Below are 18,394 nucleotides of genomic sequence, written 5' to 3' on the forward strand. Positions count from 1 at the left end.
ATGTTAGAACAGGAGGAAGAGAGGCAGACAACTGTGCAGAATGCTGAAATTCAGACATGGCTTACCTGTGGTTATACTTTTCCATCTATAACAGCCTCACCTACTTGCACAATCCTTACATTATTGTCTTGCCAGAACCCTGATGATTCATGTGTCAGTGATGATTGGTGGGGCAGAATGAGGCATTTTCTTCAGCTGAGTTTCACATGATGCTGCAAAAGAGCTCCCAAATACACTCCTGTAACGAAACCTAAGAAAACTCATTCTCTGTCAAAATACACAAACACAGAACATGCAAGCTGAAGAGGAATAGTTAGAAAAAGAAAGCTGATTGGTGGGGATGAGAGCATGAGGGGGCCAAGGGAGGATACTTAGGGATAAATACAATTAGAATAAATCATGTATTTGCATGAAAATATAGTGAAATGTACTATTATGTACAATTAAAACTTTTAAAATGAGAAAATACAATGTATATTCCAGGGTATGCAGCTAAGTAAAACTTAACACTGCTTTAATAGTAGTAATGTTTGTGGTCTGAAAAACTGTGTATGAAGAATTATTTCAGTGGAAAGCTTAGTAATGCTCTCTAAAACAGGAAATTGTATTGTAGACTTTTACTGTGAAGTACTTTGGGCAACAATTCCTATCAAAGAGTATAAGGAACAGATTTGGATTATTGAAGAGAGAAGTTTGAGCTCTTATAACCATTCCCCTACCTTTGTTCACCTGTGTGAATGAAATACCACACAGTACAGGAATTCTCTTGCCCTTTTCCTACCCTGTAGATCATTCTGTATATCACAGTCTCAGATTCTAATCTTTTAATTAGTCTGTTTCACATGTTGCTTTGATATATCTAAATAACTTAATATGTGATGCTCATTTTAGCTATAAAGTCTTTAAGATATGCTTTGAATAGACCATGTTCAGAATTTCTCCAGGGAATATCGTTTTTAATGGTTCATGCCAATATGCTAAAAATAGCCTTGTCTTGTGTTCTAACATTGGAGGCTAAATGTTGTAATTTTTGTTTAGAAGAACTGAGCACCGTGCTCTATTATGTTCTTTTTAGGAAGCCTCTTTGTTTATACTATTTACAAAGGTTTATATTCTACCCTTTCCTTATAGAGGGAAAGGCTGCATAAACCTTAACCAGTATGCACTGATGAGACTTTGTATTCTTTGTTCCCAATTCAGTGGAAACAACAGAAGATTTTATACCACCAAGTAAATATGTAGGAGCATAGTTACCAGATATGGTACCTACTCCCTTTAAAGCTTTGAGTTCTAACAGTTGGAGAATAAGAAAAAGATGAACTATGCTTATGTAGTCACAAGATGCACTTCATCATCATACACCCAATCATTCTACGGACAAGTCTAGTGAAAGGAAAAGGAATTCAAGACTATTACTATGTTCCCTCAATCAAGTTTGCAGGACCAGTTGACACCATCAATACTTGAATCTTTTACAAGATTCAATACTTTTACAGCAGTAAAAGATACAATACTTTTACAGCAGTATGCCAGAGACATTTTTAGGTATCAAGTGACTTTAAAATTATATTTGTTTTTCAAATATACATTTTATAGTACAGACTAACAAGGACTATAGAAAAGTACTCATGTGATAGGAAAATTTTACTTGACGTACTAAAAATTAATTTAAATGTATTTTTTTTCTGAATTTGAACTTATTTAAATAGTTTTGACCAACACTAAATAAAAATGAAGGCTTTTTTCAGTTAATAATTCCAGTTATTCTTCCTCATCCCAAAATTGTTGTTTTCAAGCCACTGTAAAGACACACACTTGTAACTCCATGATGTGAGCAGTAGAAGAAGGATGTCTATGAGTCTGGTAACAACTTGGTCAGCAAAACAAGGTCTAGACTAACAAGACTTATGTCAATGAACAAAACAACAGAAAAAACAAAATTGCTCAACGTTGTAAGAACTAAACACAAAGATATATGTATAAAATCCCAGAAATCCTGAAAATTTTGCTGTGAATTCCACTGACACTATTCACACCTCTCTTAGATTTTGTTTCTTATGTTCATTTGTCTTCTTACTTTTGCACAATCTACTAGGCACTGGAAGGAAACTGAAAGCTTAGATAATAATGACAATGATTCTCAAATCGAGGTGATCAAGAACGCCATTGCTGTGGACACAGTCATGTCTCTCATTGAAAACTGTGCCGTGAAGACAAGCAGAAACATATCGATCAAAGTGACCTAAAACTCCATCACTGTTGACACTGTCATGTCTCTCGTTGAAAACTTTGACACCATGAAGACAAGTAGAAATATATAGACTTAGATTTATATGAAAAATTTGTGTATGCATGTCTACTATAATCATAAATGTGTGTATAAATAGGTTTTTCAGATATGACAATTTCCCTCAAGATTGCTGAGTTATATTATGGCTGAATCTTAGACTTCAGTACTTTCCTTTTGAAGCTTTATTTTATTTTTAAAATAATGTTGCATAGTCAAACATTGTGTCTTATATTAATTAAAATGGAAATTTCTTCAAACGTGTTTGATAATTTGTCACCTGTTCTTTTCATTTCTTACACAATGCCAAATCTTCTTTTATTATCTAATTTTTAAAAAACTATTTTTGTAGTGCAATTTTGACTCTGACGCTTCCTTTGAACACATTTATCTGTTGTGCTGGCTTTAGAATGCATTTACATATCCCCAAATGACATTAAATACTATGCTTTATATGACTGGAAATAATTCTGTAGCAGTTAAGAATATAAACCTATGTGGTAAGCAACATAATTTCAGAGCCTTTAAAGAAAATTATTGAGAAGTACTTCACTCTTCCAAACCACTGTAAATGATGAAGGGATCTGAATAGAAATGGTGAGATTGCTTAGATGCCATTGTTTCAGATGTTCAAAATCATGAGGCTATTTTTTCTTAATACATCTTGGAGAAGTAAATATATTCTGTTAATTTAAATAATTTTTACAACTATGATTTAAGTAGTAAAAAAAGATCAGCTGTAAAGTTTTCTAAATATTAGTGTGTCTAGAGTTATATTCTATAAAAAATGCAGAACAAAATGTTATAACTACAAACTCATTTTAGAATAAGTAATTGACTTAAAAAACTCATCAATTTTTTAAAATATATATAAGTGACAGAAAATGTTCAAAGTTCCTCACATCAGAGTTTATTATAAAATTATGTTTATCAAATGAAAATTATTATTTCAAGTGCCCTTAGTGTAATTTTAAAATTTTGATACAAACAAAATTAGATCTAATTAGATTTTAAAAGATACAATAGGCATAGAAAAATAATTTTATAGTTGAAATGCTTTTTTAAAGCCTGGCTGTTATATAAGGTATACAGTGATCAAAGAAAGACTCAGATACTTTTGTTCTTGCACTTTTACTTGTGTTTTCTGTCATTAATATAATGAACAAAAAGTTACATAGGCATGCTTTAAATAACTTATCTTAAATGCATGAAGTAGCATATATAGAAAATGTGCAATTCAAATCTAGCCTCTGTGTCCAACGTATACACTCAGGAGTCATTTAATTTTCATAATACTTCATGTATGGGACTGATCAAGTGGCATTTGTCTTTCTAAGCATAGTTTATTGATCTTAGCACAAATTGCTTCAATATTCTTTACTTCTATGAATGTGGCTGAATCACTTTATTTTTGTACACACTCCAAGTTTTACTCATTCATCTACAAATGGGTTTCTACACTGAGTCTATGTTTTAGCAATTGTAAATAGTAGACTTGCAAGTTATCTTTGCCATGATGACTTCATTTTCTTTGGCTAAATGCCCAGAAGTCGAATAGTTGGATCCTATCCCAGAACTACTTTTAGATTTCTGAGGAACTTCCAAACTTTTCCATAATATCATTGTCGATAATTTGAATTACCATCAAGGGTACACGAGTTCCTTATTTTTATATTCTTACTAGAATTCGGTATCAAATATTTAAATTATGTGTGAATTTATGTTCCTGTTTGTGCACTCCTAAGTGCAGATGCCTGCAGAGGTCAGAAGAGGGAGTCAGATGCCCTAGAGCTGGATGCATGGGTACTTTTGATTTGTCTGATTGTGTACTGGGAGCTAATATATGGTCCTCCATAACAGTAGAACATGTTCTTAATGCATGGTTACTCCACCACAGCCTTTGCTATTTGACTTTGAAATTTATTTTAACCACTCATTCTCAGATGAAATAGTATCTCTCTCTCCATATATATATATATATATATATATATATATATATATATATATGTGTGTGTGTGTGTGTGTGTGTGTGTGTGTGTGTGTGTGTGTGTAAATACTGTTTTTTCTCAGTATTTTTAAAGACAATAATAAGCGTTTTCACAGCTACGGGATAAAATTTCTTTCATTCTTTTTCAAGAAAACTCTTCTAGGCACAGTGGTACAAGAACTAGGGAGGCAGAGATGGGTGAATCTCTGTAAGCTTAATGCCATCTTGATCTACAAAGTGAGTTCCAGCACAACCAGGGGCATGCTGGTAAACCTTGTCTCAAACAAAAATAAATATAAAATAAAATGAAAAGGAAAGGAAAAAAAGAAAAAAGGAGAAGAAAGGAAAGAAGAAAGAAGAGGAGGAGGAGAAAGAAGAGGAAGAAGAGGAAGAAGAAGAAGAAGAAGAAGAAGAAGAAGAAGAAGAAGAAGAAGAAGAAGAAGAAGAAGAAGAAGAAGAAGAAGAAGAAGGCTACAATGGTGACGACATGCAGGAGACGTGACTCTGAGGTTAAGATAATAGCCAAAATTTTAGAGGTCTCAGGTTCAATTTGCAGCACTCATATAGCAAATAGCTTCCAGGCACCTGTAATTCTGTCTGTACCTTCTGCGCATTCCCTACAAGGGCGCCAACTATTCAGTTGGTGGGCAGATATATGTGCAGGCAAAACAGCCACAAACACACAATAAAATAATTTTAAACAAAAGTAGCGGTTCCAGTCAGGTCATTTTCTTACTTTAATTGCACCATTTTGGGGCAAATTTTCTACAGTTTATTGAATTTTTTGCTTCACCTTTAGTTTATATTTCTTGTGAGCAGAGGCTTTTTACCTTGAAGTGAATCACTCCCTCACCTCGCCCCTGACATACACACACACTTTTGGCTTGCATTTGTTGCGTCAGGCTAGGAGTCCCATTAAAAATTCCATTGCTGCCCAAACACTGGGCTTCTTTGTGACCTTTGTGGCAATACAGGACTCAGATTTTAGTACAGTCCAAGCCACAGTAGGGCTACGGACCCAGACATGGTCTTTGGGAACAGCTGGGGCTGTACGCTACCTTAGTGGTGTTCAACGGCCATGTTGCCACCAGAACCATTCCCTACCTGATTGGCCAGTGCTTCTACCCAGAGCCAAACCTACTGCAAATTCCAGGTCTGGTTTTCTGCACCAGCTGCCACTGGGATCTTTTCTGATGTCTATGGCTATTGTCACTTCAGAGGGTAATAGAAACCATGAAAGATGAAATCAGAGGACAATGCTGAGCCAGTCCTACCTTTTCTGGCCCAGGGAAGGCTGGTCTTGACTCTGGCTAGACGCTGAAGCAAGAGAGCTGCCCTAAACCCAGAAGAGCTGTCCCCTGCACTCTAGGGTTATGGTTACAGGAGAGAGTGAATATACCCTGAGGACATAGGCATAGATGAGCCAAATCCACCTCTTTACCTACTGCAGGTGGCCCCAATGGTCCAGACTGATCAGCTCAGCTACCACTGAGACTCACAACTGTGTGGTGGTCCAGCCTAACATCTACCCCATCTAGCACCTACTGGAGCTTATAAAGGGACTGGTCCTGTGGAAGAATTCTCACAGAATGTCTATGACTTGGTACAGTTACAGGATATCCCAGAGGAGTTTCGGTGAGGATCCAATGATGATGGTGTACTAGATACAGAAGAACTTGAACCAGACTAGTGACTCATTGCACTAACATTTGCTAGTAAAGCTGATAGGAAAAAGTATATACTATGTGACACACTGAGATCACCACCCTCCCCTGTGCCACCAGGATGAATGAAGTGCTGCTGGAAAGGCGGGAAGGAGAAATGAAGAGGTTTTTTTTTTCTCTCTTTTTGTTTTTTTGGGTTTTTTGCGGGGAGTGTTTTGCTCTTCATTTTGTTTGCTTGCTTGCTTTGTTTTGTTTTTTAAAGTTTCTTTTCGGGGGAAGAGCTGCAGGCATAAGGGAAGGATATACAGGGATAAGGAAGTGGACGGAAGTGAGTAGAAGTGAGGTACATGATGTGAAATTCAGAAAGAATCTATTAAAAAGTTTAAAAAAATGGTTGGAGCTAGAAAACATCATTTTGAGTGAGGTAACCCAGACCCAGAAAGACAGTTATCACATGTACTCACCCATAAGTTGTTTTTAAACATAAAGCAAAGAAAAGCCCCCAAATCACAATCCCAGAGATCCTAGACAGCAATGAGGACCCTAAAAGAGGCATACATAGATATAATCTACATGGGAAGTAGAAAAATACAAGATCTCCTGAGTAAATAGGGAGCATGGGGATCTCGAGAGAGGGTTGAGGGGAGGGGAGAGGAAGGGAGGAAAGAAGAGAAAAATGTAGAGCTCAATGAAAATTAAAAAAAGCTGACAATGGATAGTGCAATATTTACATGAGTAACAGCTGGAGTACTCCACACTACAAAAACATAAAAGAAATCCAAGGATTCCGAATGTGAGGGAAATAACTGCAAAGGCAGAGAATTACCTGTTACTCAATATACTTCTTTATTGTTTGTTTAGATAAAATAATACTGCAATAAAATGACCTACCTGTAAAACTATAAAACAAGATCAATGCCAAGCCACCAGTGACTAATGCATTTTCACTAGATTTTTTTTTTTGTCATAGTATCAAGTCTTACACTGAGCCTTTGATGTCTTGTTTGTGGATTTGTGTACAGGATAAAGAATGAGAGTTACCTCTCAGCGTCCTTGTTGTGGACATCCATTTTCTCAGCATTGTAGATTACAGTGGTTGTCCTTTTGGAAACGCACACCTGGCCTTTGGTGACTCAGTAGGTTGTAGCTGTGTAGGTTTATTGTGGAATCACAGTTCCATTCTTTTCATTAGTTCCTATTTTTATTTACCAGTATTACGGTCACACTTTTGTTGCTGTTATGCTATTCTTGGTTTTGTTTCTGTTACTAGGGTCTGTAGTTTGCCTTGGAATGTATTCATACATCGGAATTTCTGCAGCTTTGTTCTTCTGGTTCAAGTTGACTGTGGGTATTTAGGTGCTTGGTTTTCAATGCTTCCAAATACACATTAGTATTACTTAATCGAGGTCGTGAAACGTGTAATTGCCTGACAGTTGAGTTAGTCAGTTGAGTCAGTTGTGACTCAGCAAGTGTTCATGTGCTAATGTCAGGAGTGCATTGGAAGTCTCAGCCGGGATCTGTTGGTGCTATCCATTTATTTTCATCCCAGTTTGACACAGTAGAAGTAACTGTTCAGAAAATGTTACTCTCAGGAGGAGTACCAATCAGGCAGACAGGAAACAATAAACTTAAAGAACATACTAAAGATGTAAAGACCTATTACATCAGTTTTTAAGGTGCTGTTTTCTAAAATTTCAAATAGACAGAAATTTTGTAAGACTGTTTTTTACAAACAGTAAAAACCAGGTTTGTAAGACTGGTTAGACAAAATCACATGAAAGCATGCTAGAAAGAGTGCAGAAACACTGATTCTACTACATTGCACCCAACTGGGATTCTTGGCATTCTGTATGAACTACTTTCTAATTTTAAGTGATATACTTAACTTTCTTAGCTCCAATTTATCATGTATCAAAATTGAATAACCTTATAAGGTATAAGAAATCACAGTACAAATCTATTACTAACATTGTTTAAAAAATATTAAAAATGAACATTCAACTTTACTTTGTTTTTAAATTCATATGGCCAGATATTTTATTACTAAGATTTCAGACATTCTTTGTAAAGTTGGTGAAATACTTTCTTTTTATTTTAATCTGTTAAAACAATGGCAGCATATGGCTCGGCACAACAACTAATAGCCAATTGTAAGGAACAGAAGCATACATAAACAATTAATTAAATACTTTGATTAACCTGGGGTTCATAGCTTTAAAGAATTCTACACCTGACACAGCACCATCTGAGAGCATGCTGTTAATTACTATGCCATGAAATAAGCCTCTGGAGAAAGGAAGGGGGCTAACAAGACTCCGGAAGCTACCAACCCTGAAAGAATCATGAAGTCACAAATTGAGGTTATGTAAGGAGTCAGTGATTGCTGGGAGAGGGGAGACTCATCCATGGTTTGAGCTACTGGGTGTTTCCACGACAGAGATTTTATGTGTCACCACCTGGCATAAGGTGGACTATTCAGTGATGCAGTTAGTGGCCTGAAACACTTGTGTTCCTATTATTGACTACAATTAATTCATTAATTCATCATGATTCATGTTTTTTTAAAGTACTTAAACAACTTAAAGTTATTCCTTAAAGTGTACTTAGCTGAAATTACATCTTTTTTTTTTTTTTTGTCATTGGTGCTCTCTCTGGGATGAAGATATGTTTTTACATTTTTTCCAGGAAGTGTTACACATTGCAAGCTTTAAGAGTCCTGTTATCTCTCTTCCTTTCCTGGCATTCATCTTGAGAACTCCATATGATAATGATCCACTGACCATATAGAGCAGCCCACAGAATAGAACAAGTGCGAAGAAGACTTGCTCACAACCTGTCATGTGAAATCTGGGAGCAAAGTGTCTCAATGCCACAGATGCTTCAGAGACCACTGTGTTCTATGAACATAAAATGGATCCGGCCAGATGGCTCAGTATTTAAAGCACTTGCCACTAAGACCAGCAATCTGTGCTCAATTACTGGGTTTCATATGGTAGAAGGACAGAACCAATGCCCCCAAATTTTCCTCTGATTTCTAAACCCATGCTGTGATACAGACAGCACACAGACAAATTCAGATACACACACGTAGATGCACACACACACACAGCAAATAAATGAATGTATTTAAAAATTAGAAACAAAAACTGATGCTTGTTTAATTCCCCTGGTTTAGAGCAGCTAGTTACAACATTATAACTGCCACTACATATTTTTATGAATATTAATTTAAAAATTGACTATGAGAGGAATTTTACACACTGAATGAAAACTTGTCTGGAAGCACTGCTTCGAGTCATATATACAGATCAATTCATTAATTTTATATTTTAAGTATTTGCATACAAATTAGAAAAGCTTTACTGCATTTAAGCATACACTTGTTACCTATTTTTCCAGACTTAGAAGAAGTCAATTCTTTGATACATCCATGCCTGTGAGTAAAACAACAGCTTCTAAATGGAATGTTTTATGTTATGTTAAGTTGTGATGCTTGTTTTTGGCTTTCTTTGAAATCTGTGTTGAAAACCTGGGATAAATTTATTTTTAAAAATTAGTGTTTACAGGAGACTTGATTATATATGGGATCCCAGGTCCAAGGAGAAATCCCCCAGATTGCTCTCTGGACAGAGGAGAGGGTGCCTGAATCGGCCGTGGCCCATGACCATACTGATGTATATTTTGCTTATCACCATAGATCCTTCGTCTGGCGAAGGACGGCTATGCAGTCGGAGGCCCACATTGGAGCACCGGATTGAGCCCCCCGAGGTCCGGAGGGGGAGCGGAAGGAGGAGGAACATGAAAGACGAAATCAGTACTGCGAGGGATGCTATCACCCACTGATACAAGGGAATGGATCTGATGAGAGTTTACCAGGGTCAGTCGGACTGGGACTGAACGAGGACGTGATCTAGCCAGATTCTTGGAATTTGGCCGGATTCTCTGACTGTGGCTGGCCCGGGGTCTTTCTGAAAAGCCATTGACTATGACACTGGGACCTGTTTCCTCTGCATATGCTGGATTTTGGGGATCCAGTCTGTTTGGAAGCTCGCCGTCCTGGACCTGGAGGGAGGGGGAGGGAGCTGGAGCTTCCCACAGGGCAGGAAACCCTGACTGCCCTGGGGGACGGAGGGGAAGGAGGGGGGAGTGGGGGGAGTGGGAGGGTGTTGGGAGGGGGGGCCGAAATGGAAACTTTTATAATTTAATAAAATTTACTAAAAAAATAAAAAAAAAAATTTCCAAGTGATGGTAGGACCATACTAAGAGACCTTAGGTATTTCCTATGACAAGTTTCCTTAACCGTGAGTGGTAGTTCCTGCCCTTCATCCCAGCACTCAGGAGGCAGGGGCAGCTATATCTCCATGAGTTAGAAATCAGGATGCTCTAAATTCTGAGTACCAAGACAGTCAGAGTTGCATAAAGTGATGCTGTTTCAATAAGCAAAAAATAGAAAAGGAAAAAGAAAGTAAGAAAGCCTTCTATAACTTCAAAAATTATTGTTTTAAGTTTCTAAGCCCTATCATGTTTATTCATCAGAACACTGAATGCTCATAATAGTCACTAAAATATCACACTTTTATAGCAATCCATAGCATTTCAGCTAAAATTATAAGCGTACCCGTAAGTCCCCAGCTCTACATTCTTTCTGTTATTTAGAAGACATAAAACAAACTTTTAAAAGTACTTATGTTTTGTTTTTCCCTTCCACCTCAAGATTGAAAGAGTTGTTCCTTAAACTACTAAGCATTGTTCAGGGAAGTTTTGTAACTACCCAGAATGGTTGCTGAAGCTAGACCCTCTGAATGTGGGTGACAGTTGTATGGCTAGGGAAGATTGTGGGGCCACTAGTAGTTGCACCAGGATTTATCCCTACTGCTTGAACTGTCATTTTTGGAACTTATTCTCTTTGGATAGATAACTTGCTCAGTCTAGACATAGTAGGGAGGGCCTTGAACCTTTCCCAAAGCAATGGACCTTACTCTCTTGGAGGAGTGGATGGCTGGTGGCATGGGGGGAAGGTGGAGGGAATGTGAGAAAGGAAGGGAGTGGGAACTGGGATTGGTATGTAAATTTTTTTAAAAAAATAGTTTGTTTTCTTTTTAAAAAATAAAAAAAAGAAAGAAAGAAAAAGAAAATAAGATGATTCTTAAAAAACAGGCAAGTGTTGACATTTGTTCCAAAGACCCACTGAAACATTCCTTTGTCCCGAAAGCCTGTGCTTCCTCCTCCCCTCCTAGGTGAACCTATCCCCAGCAGCTATATAGGGCCCTGTAATGGGAGCTGCATAATGCTCTTTTCCATATGTTATTTTGCACAACATAGTCATTGGCTTCCAATGTTGTGTGAAAAGATTTGCCTGGCTGGGGGTGGGCATTCAGAGCAATATAGTCCATTTACTTGATTTATTATGTCAGGGCCCAGAGTTGTGAGCCTGTTCCACCTTGATTAAATGTCAGAGTTTGAGCCAATTTTTGTTCTTTCAAAGTTGCTGACTCCAGCTGTGGCTACAAACAAGCGATCCTGATTTAGGGTGTGGTTAATTAGTATTTTGAATGTAGTGGTGGATCCCTTCCACCTGGAAGAAAGGTCAGAGAATTCAAGTCTATTTTGTAAATCATGTTAATGAACTCTGTTGCATCTCCCTTCCCCTTTTAAAGTAATATATATATATATATATATATATATATATATATATATATGCATGTGGAAAATAAATGGAGGCAGTTCAGTATTCACTGAATTTCCTTCCTGATGCTGTTTTGTGTTTCTAACTTCTATTTCTCTCATATCTCTCTTCTTTTTCTTAATAATCTAATCCTCATGTGATATGGGGTGTCCTACATTATATGTGTTGCTTTTATTTATTGATGAATAAAGCTGTTTCAGCCAGTGGCTTAGCAGAATACAGCCAGGCAGGAATCCAAACAGAGATACACAGAGTAGATGGAGTCAAGGAGATACCATGTAGCTGCCGAAGGAGACAGATGCCAGATTTTATCAGCAGACTCCAGACTCATGAGTAACACAGATTTATACAAATGGGTTAATTTTAAGATGTAAGAGCTAGCCAAAAAGAAGCCTGAGCAAATAGGCCAAATAGCTTTGTAATTAATATATTTTCTGTGTGATTATTCAGTTCTGGGTAGCCGGGAAATGAACAATCAGTCTCTAGTTATATATGTTGCCCAACATGCAGCTCAAGCCCATTGCTCTGATTTTAAGAATTGATCAGCTTCCAGTTACACTCATGCTCCTACCCTAGAATGTGCAAATTTCATCAAGGCTGGTCCCTGACAGTTGGCAGACCAATGTGGCACTTGCAACACTATTATATTTTAATTTTGACTAAAATGTAAACCTAAAACATTGCTCTGGTTTTGTTTCTGTTGCTGTAATAAAATACTGTAATGCAAAGCGACTTGGGTGAGAAGGATGGTTTTGTTTTCTGTTTTTCTCACAATTTCATGTTATGGTTCATCACTCTTAGGAAATGACAGTTATGTAGCTTGAACGATCTGATCACATTATATCCAGTCAATAGCAGAGAGCAGTGTATTCATGGATGATGCTTGCTTGCTTGAACTAATTTTCTCCACTCTTATACAGTTCAGGACTCATGCCTAGGGAATCGTGCTGCCCACAGTGGGCCTAATCTTCCCATATCAATTAACAATCAAGGTAATTTACCACAGACATGTATGTCTACAAGACCATCAAATAAATCTGTCATTATTTTCTCAAAGAGATTCTAGGTTGGGTCAAAATGACAAAGTTATGCCATCAATTTTATCATTTGGTTTTCTATTTCCTTGTTTAGATGACATTATACAAATTAAAATTAAAGCATGGTAAAGGTATAGCTGATATATCTGAATATATATATATATATATAATCTAAGCATTGTTTTTAGTTTCTATTTTAATTTTACAAGTTTTCATGAAGGTTCAGTCTTTTATCAAAGTGTTGAAAATGTCACAATTTACATAATATATATATAACATATCAATTTACATAATATATATATATATATATATATATATATATATATATATATATATATATAACATATCTTGTACAGAAGTTGAACTATTCCGGGCACAAAGCTCATTGTAATTCTGTCAATGCTTTATTAGTTACAAAAGGTGATACATTAGTAAATTGAAGAAACACATAGATGCATATGCCAATTTCATGACCCATCCTCTATTGGTACCTTTCACACGATTATTGCTAACACAAGTGTAAAAGACTAACTGATCTTCCCTTAAATAAGAACTTAAAATTTTTGGCAACAGTGTTTCCTAAGTAATGGAATAAATGAAAAACTCTTACTAACTTTCAAATTCATACATTCTTTGATACTTTCACCCAAAATGTTCATATTGGCAGTAAGAGATGGTACTGTGATTATATAGCTTTAAATTCATATTCTGTAAATACATAATGCCTAACTTTTACTGTATGTGTCAGTAAATATCCAAGGATTTAAATAAAGTTCTGCTATTCATCATTTCAAGAAATATAACCATGGATTTATAAATGTACTTATAAAGCAGGAATGATAAAATCATTGATGAGTAATTTAAAAGAGTACTTTTCTGCCTTTATTAGATACCATGTGTTGTAACACACAATCATCATGAAGCCCTCTTTCAATTTTCATGTTAATGTAACAGGAGGAATAATGAAATATAATTGATCAAAATGTATCATTATTAGTGCTTGTAATAAATATGGAGGAAGTGAAATTTCTTTCAAGACATGAGAAGGTATATGCAACTGATTTATGAAATAAACAATGAAAACTCCAACTCTTATTTTTTCTGAATTACACCAGAATAAAAACTCCCTTATAAACAACCAACAAAATTACTTCTAAAACTAAGAAAAAATTAATCCTATTCTGTAGAGATGATTCAGTGTGTAAGAACATTGTTAGTTACGTTAGGACTTGAGTTTGGGTCCTCAGAGTTCTTGTGAGATACTAGACAATGCAGTGTGAAACTCCACATCCAGCCCTAAGGAAAGGGAGACAGGTGGATGTTAAGGACTCAGTGGCCTGACAGTTGATTTTGCCTACGATTGAACTCCAGGTTGAGTGAGGGAAACATCCAACCTCTAACTGCTGCTAATCTATACACCGCTGAGAGAATGCACATGTGCATGTGTGCGCACAAGCACACACACACACACACACACACACACACACAAACCCCACACACCACCAAGTTATTTTTCAGAATCTCTTGAATAAATAATAAGAACATATTTAAATAAAAAATGAAGCCTGAAGGGGATGTAACTAGGCTGAAAAAATTTCATCAGTATCCTCAGCATACAGTTACATTAGAAGACAGCTCACAAACACTTTCTAAACTGAATCATATGTGCATGAGAAGAAGTTTATGAGAATTCCTTTTGACACCTAGAAAGACCAAAGAACAGAAATTTTAGTGTTCTTCAATAGCTATGTGTTTCTTTCCTTCATTTTTATTATTGTAGCTCCACCCTAGGCTCCTTGTAACTAGTAGTTTTGCCACCTGACCTAGCAGAGATGATCTTCTGTTGTTTTCTGATGTTCAGCATGCAAATTAGACATATATTTTTATTTTAGGTGACTTTTTTCCATTAGTAAATCCTAGAAAAGATTAAGTTACATATTTAGGATATTTTTGCACAGTCCCTAGTAAAGGACTTACTAACATTTAAGCTCAAATCTTGCTTAGAAGTCTGTAACTTATCTAAAGTTTTAAAGCCTCTAAACAACTGTCAACAGTCATTTCTCGCTGCTATAGTTGCAATTTAATGTAAAATAAGCCCTAAAAACATCAATTTGTCCTATAATTTTTTAGAGAGTAAGCACGTTCTATATTTTTTTTGTTATTTAATTGCATCAATACTGAATAATCATAATATTATCATATCAATTTTAATAAAAGAAATGATTTGGTAACGTATTGACACTACCCATGGAAAATACATTATTTAGAAAAATGAAAAATGTTTGTAAAATGTTAATGAGCTAAAACCTTAGTAATGAGTAATTTCATTAAACAGAAATATTTTGACATCATCCATGCAATCACTTAAAATCCATTAACATGACATAAATACGGGAATAAACTGAAGCCCCCAGAAATTTAACACATTAAGTTCTACTTAATAGCATATTGCAGGCCTTGAAGTTATAGCTAATTAGCATTTTAAAATAAGCTGAAATTATATTTTAACAGCTGATGATAGGAACAGATGAGCAACCAAAATATTTGAGTTACATATACATTACTTATTTATTTTTTTGATTGAGGATAGATTCTTCTCTGATAAAATACGTCCTAAGCAGTTTCCCCTCCCTCCAGTCCTCCAAAGCTCCCCCTAATACATCCTTCCTCTGCCCTGAATACACTTCTCTTTGTCTTTCTTTAGAAAAGATCAGCCTCTAAAAGACCGCAACTACCTAAGAAAACAAAACAAAATACAATGGAACTAAGCAAAAGCCCTCACACAGAGGAAAAACAAGAGGAGGAAAATAAGTGTCAAGGGCAGGCAAAGGAGTCAAAGACACACTGGCTCCCACAGTTTGAAGTCCCACAAATCACCAAGATAACAGCCACAAACACAGAGGATCTGACCCAGACTTTATGCGGATCCCATGCTTGCTGCTTCAGCCTCTGTAAACCATGTGAACTTTGATTAGTTGATCCAGCGGGTCATGCCCCCCTGGTGTCCTCTGTCCCTCTGATGCCTGTACTCTTTCCTCTCCCTCCTCACTGGGATTCCTAAGCTCTCAGGGACCTGATGGAGAATTCCAATTTAGATTCTCTCCACATAACGTTTAACTGTGGGTTTCTGTACTTACCTAGTTCCAGCCATTTGCCTGCAAATTTCATAGCTCAGTAACACTTTCTTATGCAAATGTACATTTTTTAAAACATCTTATCAAATTATTTACAGTCTACTTTAGTGTTAAACTTAATTCTCTCACTTGATTTCCATTTTAAAAGGAAATGTGGATTATGGGCATCTAGGTTGTTTCCAGATTCTATTACCAGTAAAGCTGCATTTTTAAACTGTCAGATAGAGTTGGGGTTCAAAAATCAAGCTATTGATTAAAATAGAAGTTACTTTTGCCTTCCTCCATGGAAAATTTGTTACCTTCCATGAAGATTTCATGCCAAAGGCATCTGAGGTGGATCATTAAGCTACAAAAATGTTGCCCAAGCTTGTGTGGCACCAGCCGTGTTAAATGTCCATGATCCATGATGACGGGACTAAGGGAGATGAAGACTATGTGGTCAAGCTCTGTGGCCTACCCTGCACATGCTTAGTTGAGGATGTATAGCACTTCCTCACCAACTGCACAATTCATGATGGGATCTCAGGTGTTCATTTCATTTATACTAGAGAAGGAAGCCATAGTGATGAGGTTTTTGTTGAAGTGGGAGTTTACAGAATATGATTTAAAATTTTCTCTGAAAAAAAGACAAGAAAGTCTGGTACACTAGTATACTGAGGTGTTCAAGCCACATAGAAGCCACAAGGATTGAATGTTGAAGCACAGTGTTCCAAACAACACTGACAGTGCTGATGATGGCCTTATGAGGTTTAAGGGACTCCCATTTGTCTGCATGCACAAAAGAAGAAATAATTCAGTTCTTATCAGGGTTGGAAAATGTGCCAAATAGAATCGCATTATATTTGGAGGAGGCTCTAGTCTGCCTCTCTGGAGGTAGCTGGGAAAGGGATGCACAGGGGTGGATAGGGCACAGGTAGATTACAGTGTTCAAGAGCAACCAGGAGAAAGTCAGGTCATACTTTGGTCCACCTCTGAATTTCATGTCTGTGCAGTGCCCTGGGCCCCATGACCAGCCTGGGATAGTCCCAAGGTACATTGACACTATGAAAAAGGCAGGTCTAGAAAACATAAGGTCTTGTGCCTATAGTGAAGAATACAGTGACCTCCGTGGTGGCTATAGCTTCACCACTGATCTGTTTGACAGAAACTTCAGCTACTGTCTTTCAGGAAGGTATAACCACAGATATGGATTCAGCAAGTTCACAGCGCAGAGCACCACCCTCTATTGCGTCCACCTGAGAGGACTGCCCTACAAAGCGACTAAGAACGACATTTATGCCAGGCGGTGGTGGCACATGCCTTTAATCCCAGCACTTGAGAGGCAGAGGCAGGTCGATCTCTGTGAGTTCGAGGTCAGCCTGGTCTACGAGACCTAGTTCATGATAGGCACCAAAGCTGCAGAGAAACCTTGTCTGGAAAAAAACAAAAACAATAGCAAAAAGCAAACCAAACAAGCAACAAAAAAGAACGACATTTACAACTTCTTCTCTCCCTTGAACCCTGTGAGAGTTCATAATGAGATGGGCCCTAATGGAAAAATGACAGGAGAAATTGTCATTGTCCTCCATAGAAAAGCAGTGGCATCCAGGTCAAAGACAGGGAAACATGCAACACAGAAATGTAGAACTCTTCTTAAATTCAACAACTGTGGCTAGAAACAGGACTTGTAGCTGCCAAGTGAAGCAAGGCAGGGGAGTGTTGGCTGCCGCCTGGAGAGTCAGTGAGTATCTGTTGTAGGACCAGCTACAGCAGTCAGAACAGCATGGGTGGGTGGATATGATTACTATTGTACAATTTTTTGAGTTATTTTGGCTAAAACTTGAACAGGCAACCAATGAACAATCGAGAGCAGTCTATAACTCTAAAGGAAGCTGGGGGATCCATTTTGCAAGATAAGATTGTGAAATTCGGACTGCAAAAATTACCTCTTCAGTATTGCTCATGCAAACTTTTCTTCTAGTGGGCAATATTAAATAAACTAAAACTATTTGCTTCTGTTTTTCTCAATGAACATTTTTCGGTAGTATACTCAAGAGTGATATTATGTGAATTAAGTAGTTTTAAGTATGACAAGTGGCTCTTTGAGCACACCATAGTGAATAAACTGGATATACACACTTTTCGTCAGAACTCAAAGGGGCTAAATCCCAATTCAAAGAGAATCATTCCCTATGTTCATTCTAGTTGATATATTCATTTCAAACCTGCATGCTAAGCCTAAGATTTTTAAAATTTAGTCTTGAGAATTGAGACATAATATTAATACAATTGAAAGTGGTGAGGCCTTGACTTAAAGCTTTTGTTGTACTGATTTGCTTTTGATGCATTTTGATGATACTAGTAAAGTTTTCTTAACTAATTTAAAAATTTTTCATAAAAGTAAATGTGACTTCTCATTTACCAACACTTTATCTTAAGATAATATGACAAATAAATATCTCTGATTTTTTTAATTAAATTCAAATAGTGAACTCCCTCCACTTACTAACCATATTTGCAAATAGACAGGCCAATGAAATAAAAGAGTCAGGTAAAGATACTTGTTACGTAGCCAGATGACCTGAATTCCAACTCTGCCACTCTCATGGTGGAAGGAAAA

At 36.8% G+C, this 18,394-nt stretch overlaps 1 pseudogene; it reads left to right on the forward strand.

Moving 5' to 3' along the window:
* The first annotated feature begins 16,191 nt into the window (after nt 1-16,191).
* Nucleotides 16,192-17,532, forward strand: LOC125394219 (heterogeneous nuclear ribonucleoprotein F-like; annotated as a pseudogene).
* Nucleotides 17,533-18,394: the final 862 nt, after the last annotated feature.

This window comes from Myodes glareolus, chromosome 20 (genome assembly GCF_982192425.1).
Source record: "Myodes glareolus chromosome 20, mMyoGla1.1, whole genome shotgun sequence".
NCBI lineage: Eukaryota > Metazoa > Chordata > Mammalia > Rodentia > Cricetidae > Myodes > Myodes glareolus.